Raw genomic sequence first — 7,076 nt, forward strand, 5'->3', positions numbered from 1 at the left:
CCATTCTGTTCTCTGCTTCTGTGGGTTTTGATGATTTTAGGTGCTTCATGTACGTGGGGTCTCGCAGTTTTTGTCCTTCTGTGATGAGCTGATTCCATTCTGTATAATGTCTTCTAGGTTCCCAAATGACAAGATTCTTTCTTTTAAGGCTGAATAATACTCTGTTGTATGTATAAACCACATTTTCTTTATCCAGTCATCTAAGTAAATGATACATGTGCACTTGAAAAGAATAGGTATTTTTCTATCGGTAAGTGTTGAGTTCTAAATGTATCAGCCGAGTCTTCTTCATTAAGTGTGTTGTGTGAGTCTTATACACACTTGCTGATTTGCTTTTTCTATCATTCAGACAGGTACACTTCAAAAAATCTCCACCACTATTATACATTTGAAAAATATTTTCTTTTTAAAAATATGTTTTCCTTTTTTTCAGGGTTTGCTTTATAATTTTGAGACTAAAGGCCTAGATGTGTACAAGTTTACAAATGTCCCATCTTCTTTGAAAAGCATTTCCTCCTTTACAGCCTCGTGTCCTCACCTGTGTGGTTACTTTGTCATCCCTTAGTGTTAGCCTTGCACCTGCTTCCTCGTGACTCCTGTTGCCATAGTGCGTCTTTCCCATTGATTGAGTTTTCAAATCTTCTGCTTACTGACATGCATGGTGTTTCTCTTATGAACATGATCTGATATAGTTGTGTTCTATTCAGTTGGAGAATCCTTATCTTTTAGCTGGTCTACTTATTTCAGGATAACTACTGAAACTTGGGGTTAAATTTAACACACACCATCTTACTCCCGCCTCCCTCTTTTCCAGTCCCTTTTATATTCTTTCCCTCCCTGACTCCCTGCGCACTTTTGGATTAAGTATTTTTTAATTATATCCTCTCCCCATGTAAGCTCATTGGCTTCATGGTCCTTTATAATTCTTTTACTGGTCATTCAAGAAACATTTGCATCCCTCCAAAACTTACCAAATGTATTACAAGTTAGTATTTTATCACTCTGTGCCAGTGCGATGACCCTAACACACTTTAACTGCATCTATTCTCCTGATTTACATGCTGCAGTTGCCATATATTTTAATTTATTTCACAGAGCAAAGTTAACATTTTAAATCAATTCGGAGTTACATTTATTTCACACAATACACATTCATTATTGTTTGTTTGCCCTTTGCAGCGCTCCCAGTGGCAGTTAGTGCTGGGGCCTAACAGTGTCAGCTGACCCTATTTGAATAAGGAATTGCAATTCTTCAAGTGTGGATTTCAATCTCTGTGAAGTCTGTTCTATTTTTTCTATTTCTGACTCACTTGTACTCCTACAGTAGAGGGCTTTAGAATGGAAGCTTTTCAGGTCTCAACCTGGAGCCCATGCTGTTTACCAGGGCTTCTCTTCCAATTAGACCCCAAATTCCAGTGTTTGTCTCCTTTAGCCCCTTGGTTCTGTGGAAGTTTCTGTTCAACTTCTTGGCCTCTTGGGTGCCACTCTTGGGATTGGCAGGGATTTATCAGAGAAAAAAAAAATGATTCCAAATGCTGGCTTTCAATTCTCAGGACTCCTTTCCTTTCCTGGATCATAGACTTTCCATTCTCTTTCCATTCTCTAATGTCTTTAAATAGATGATGTTTTTCAAAATCTAGTTTTGCCAGCTGTTCTCAGCAGGATAATTTCCCCTAAACAATGTAACTAATCACTACCAGTGTTATTTTAGAAGTCAATAAAATTGGTTAGGACCATGACCTTGAAAGTATAAAGATTTAGCAATCAGGGAGGCAGATAGAAATGGATTGACCCATGACATTAGCACATTCAAGGAAGACATTGTTTTCTCAAGCTGCAGAGATCATCAATGATGATGTTGGTGGTGATGGTGGTGTTGATGGTGGTGTTGATGGTGATAATGATGGTGGCGGTGGTGGTGATGGTGATGATGATGATGATGATGGTGGTGGTGATGGTGATGATGATGGTGATGATGATGGTGGTGGTGATGGTGGTGGTGATGGTGGTGTTGATGGTGATAATGATGGTGGCGGTGGTGGTGATGGTGATGATGATGATGATGATGGTGGTGGTGATGGTGATGATGATGATGGTGATGATGATGATGGTCTTAATAATTTTTTAAAAGATTTTATGTATTTATTATTTTTAGAGGGGGGAGGAACAGAAGGAGACAGAGAGAGAGTCTTTTATTTTATTTTTTTTAAAGATTTTATTTATTTATTTGACAGAGAGATCACAAGCAGGCAGAGAGGCAGACAGAGAGAGAGAGGGGGAAGCAGGCTCCCTGCTGAGCAGAGAGCCCGATGCGGGGCTCGATCCCAGGGCCCTGGGATCATGACCTGAGCCGAAAGCAGAGGCTTTAACCCACTGAGCCACCCAGGCACCCCCAGAGAGAGAGAGTCTTAAGCAGACTCCCCACTGAGCAGGAAGCCTGATGTGGAGCTCCATCTCATGACCCTGAAGATCATGACCTGAGCCAAAACCAAAAGTCAGGGGCTTAACCAACAGAGTCACACAGGCATCCCAGTCCTAATAATTTTTAAGTTTTGTGTGTGTGTGTATGTGTGTGCTTTTTTTTCACATTCCTTGTTTCATCTTTAAAATAACCCCATAAGGAATGTAATATAGCTGTTCTCATTTCACATGTGGATGCTGTAACTCCTAGAATTGTGCAATTTGTTTGTTACATCCACATAGAGCAAGATGGCCCAATAATAGTCTTGTTTTCAATTCTTTTTTTTTTTTTAAGTGACTCTTGGGTAAAAGAAGAACTTACAACACTTTTCATATATCTTTAGAACAGGAGTAAAGACAATTTTAGAGTTTTTAATTGCTCTCAACTTGGGGAGCTGGTTTACAAGGAAAATTTAAGGCAATGGATAGCAGAGACAGGAATGGTCATGGACATGGGCAGGGGTAGGGGTGATAGTAAGTCTGAAGAGGTGGGGGGGTGGGAGGTTGGGGGAACCAGGTGGTGGGTATTAGAGAGGGCACAGATTGCATGGAGCACTGGGTGTGGTACAAAAACAATGAATACTGTTACATTGAAAATAAATTAAAAAAATGATTAAAAAAACCCAACATATAAAATAAATATGCACAAACCCCACAAATATAATAAATGATGAATAATATCTTAAATGGGAGAAGAGGCATTCATCTTCCTTCCAGAAGAATTCCAAATTATCTATGTAAATATTTCCTTTCCAGGAGATAGGGCTTGATTACCTACCCTTGAGTGGGCTGGGCTCACTTCCAATGGACAGAGTGTGGACAGGTAAAAGAATAACTTTACAGTGTAAAAACCTGGCAGATGACCTTAGCCAAATGATCAAGGTGAATATCACCAGTCACAAGTCATGTTGATAACACAGGCGCCTCAGATGGTCTGAAGAAAAGGGCATGCCGCCTCCATGGTATTCTTCCTTCAAACCCACAACCCAAAACTGGTCATGAGAAAAACATCAGACATCCCCAAAGTGAGGGAAATTCTACAAATCTGACCAGTACACTTCCAAATCAAGGTCATGGAAACAAGGCAAGACTGAAAAAACTGAAACGTGTCACTGAATACAGCCTACTTCCCTGGATTGAAACTTGGAACAGAAAATAGAAAATAGAAATTAGTGGAAAACCTGGTGAAATCCAAGTAAATCTGCCCTTTAGTTCATGATAATTATATTAAGGTTCGTCTCTTAGTTTCAATAAATTTGCCACAGTTATGTAAGATGTTAATTTCAGGGAAAACCAGGTCAAAGATTTCTCCATACCATCTTTGCACCTTTTCATTAAATCTGAAATTATTCTGAAATAAAACATTTCTTTAAAAGTCCTAGTAAAGTCCTAAGAAAAACCTAAGAAGGGCAGAGTTCAGAGTTCTTAAGGTCTGTTTTCTTTTTTTTATTTTCAGCATAACAGTATTCATTGTTTTTGCACCACACCCAGTGCTCCATGCAATCCGTGCCCTCTCTAATACCCACCACCTGGTTCCCCCAACCTCCAACCCCCCGCCCCTTCAAACCCCTCAGATTGTTTTTCAGAGTCCATAGTCTCTCATGGTTCACCTCCCCTTCCAATTCTGTTAACTGATAAGATGACCTACACAAGTGTGTGCCTCATGAGACAGCACTTGCTCTGAGAACATACACGCTCTAGGACAGAAACTAAGAATAGCTGAGAAAAAGTTCCTGGAGCATGAGCAGTAGAAAGAAAAATTTAAATTAGAAATAGATGGACAACATGTTGAATCAATTGGAATAAAAATACACAGGCTGAAATTCAGCATCAAACCTGTTATTCAAATATTTTGTCTTCGGATGTGTTCATGAACCTACTGAAAAAGGTCAAGTCTCCCAGCTGGAGAGAACCAGCATGTGGGTCATGAGAGACCAACCTTCCCCAATGGCTGCTCCATCTTCACGCTGCTTGACTAGTAGTGCAGGGGATGAAGGGCTAGTCATCATTAGCCATAGAATATAAGATATCATGAAGTTGGTAGCGTGGATGGAGAAGCGTAGGATGTGGTGGTGAATCCTCCAGACTCCCTAAAGGAAGCACGACCATGCCCAGCTGTCAGGGGCTCCAGTCTGGGCTGAACAGCGTCAGTCTTTGGGACTCCAGATGTGAGGGGAAGGTCTGGTTCATCTGTGGGTGGACACATTTGAATTATAGAAAGCCATAGAGGTGAAGATAAAAACTGCAAATTATTACTTGTACTTTAGACACTAAAACTGCACTTTCTAAAACTAAATTAAATTAAGTTAAAAATTAAATTAAATTAAATGGCGTACTAGGCAGTACAGAATAGACCATTTCCATCATGCAGATAGCTCTATTACAGGGCACCGCTGTAAGACGTGGTGAGCATAACCGAAAACGTCTTAAGCCACATCAATAAAACGCAACTGGAAGTGTGGAGAAAGACAGGGATTTTCATTGAATTAGGCACTGTGAGGACCTCAGAGTGTGCTGTTCTTCAGGACACGTGGGTCCAGTTCATGTCAACGGCCGCCACTGCTCTCAGACATGAGAGGTGGTAACTGTGAGTGACGGGGTCGAGGACCTCACACACAGGTTTTCAAAAAGTGGGAGGTATGCAGACACATCGGTGAGTTCATGGTAGCATCACCATGAGCTCTTGCGGGACCTGAAGGAAAAGCATGGCAAGGGGCATGGTCTGAGCCAGAACCCTCTTCATGTCCTTTTACTGCAGTTATCCATGACAACGTTGGCTTCCTCTCTTCGCATGAATGAAATTGTTATCTAGGGAAATCTCTTTGAGAAAGAATGAGGCTCAGGCAGAAAATGTCACTGGGCTTTAGAATTAGATGAGGAAGGAGCGGAATTCTAAACCTCCTGGAAATTAGCCATAGGAAGGAGCTGACTGTGCAGTTGGAAGATTAAGCATTTGCCGATACCTTGTAGATGAAGAAGGCTCAGGAAAGGCTTGGTTAAGTGACGGTCTAGGGCAGTCTTCACTCCTGTCCACATTCCTCCTGAGGCTGGGCTGGAAGGGCAAAACCTTCAGAGGCAAAGATGAGATTTTGTTACACAAAACTGTGGTCGGCTACTGACTGTAGATGTAGTAAGAATTGAGGCTATTTTATGCTTTCTGTTAACAGTTTGCTAAGTTCACATTGTTTATACCAAAATCATTAAAGTTGTAAATCAGACATCTTTGCAGGAAAAACAGGAAGGTCCTCATAGGATTACAGAGTTTCCAGGAGTAGCAGATGGAACATCTCCTTACATTTACACAAACTTGTTCCAAAACGTATTTGCTGTATTAAATCGATTCTAGGTGATGCCCACCCCCACCCCCCAACCCTTTCTTTCTTAGGAAGATTCATTTGTCTAGAACCACAACTAGTGATGGGTTTCCAGGGAACCTTTCAGTTTGGGCAAGAAGTTTTACAAAAGGGATCTGGGAGTTTGAGGGACAGACACAAGTGTAGGAGGGGAAATTTCCTCTTAAAAGAGACCTGACCACAAATGGTAAGTTTTTTTTGTTGTTGTTTTGTTTTGTTTTGTTTTTAGTAAAAATCTGTGGTTATGCACTAAGGAAATTTTGTCAACCAAGGAGGAAATAATTATGCCATTTTAGGTAGCAAGAAATTAAAATTAAAGTTAGGTATTTTTCCTGCGAAATTTGTCTTCTGCATGTTTTCAGTTTAGAAGGAATCCCCTTAATGGTTTCGTTCACCATTGTTGGGTTGCTATCAGGAAACGATTTGTTTTGCTCAGCTCATTACAGTGACCTGCAGATTCAGTAACCTCCAAATAGAAAACTGTTGTGTGGTTTTACCCACGTAACCGTGATTTCTCGTGGAATAAGGCAACTGTTTTATCCCCAACTTACTTTTGCTTTATTTTATTTTGTACATGATCCTAAAATTCCTCAAATCAGAACAGTTACTTGTGACATGGATGTTTGGTGTAGGTCATTCCCAACGGTTGGATGTAGAATTCGTATATATGTTGATGTGTGTGAGTCCTTTTATTCACACTGAACTCTACCAGGACAAGGGGTTTATAGCCTCCCTCCCTACTCTTAATTTGCTCTTAATTTAATATTCTCAGTACTTGGAAAAAAAGCCTGGCACATAGTTAAGTGTTAATCAATGTTTATTTAATGAATGAAAGAAAGAACAAATAAATGACCAAACTTCAAGAGACTTGTAGATTTTCTAAGATACAGATGTAATACTTACTAAATTTAACTTACAAATGTAATTTGAAAGAGGGACAGGTTTGTAGACGCCTGCACTTCTGGCTGTGGCACCATGTGTGCGGCAGGTTCGTAACGCCCCCATGCCACAACCCTCATGCTGCGAACCACCTGATACCTCCACCTGGAGCCTCAATCTCAACGCGACCCAGACAGATCTGTGCACCTCAATACCGTCCCTGCAAACTTGCGTCATTGGCCTCTGTGAATGGCACCATCTTTCTCCTCTATGGCTGATCCTGGTTCCGCCATGCTATCGCTGCAATTCCACTCCTCTCCATCACTAACACCGTCTAGTTTTCTACAAACACCATGATTTATCCCATTTTCCTGACTCCATTTT

This window comes from Enhydra lutris, unplaced genomic scaffold, assembly GCF_002288905.1.
Source record: "Enhydra lutris kenyoni isolate GAN:26980312 unplaced genomic scaffold, ASM228890v2 scaffoldscaffold94, whole genome shotgun sequence".
Taxonomy (NCBI): Eukaryota; Metazoa; Chordata; class Mammalia; order Carnivora; family Mustelidae; genus Enhydra; species Enhydra lutris.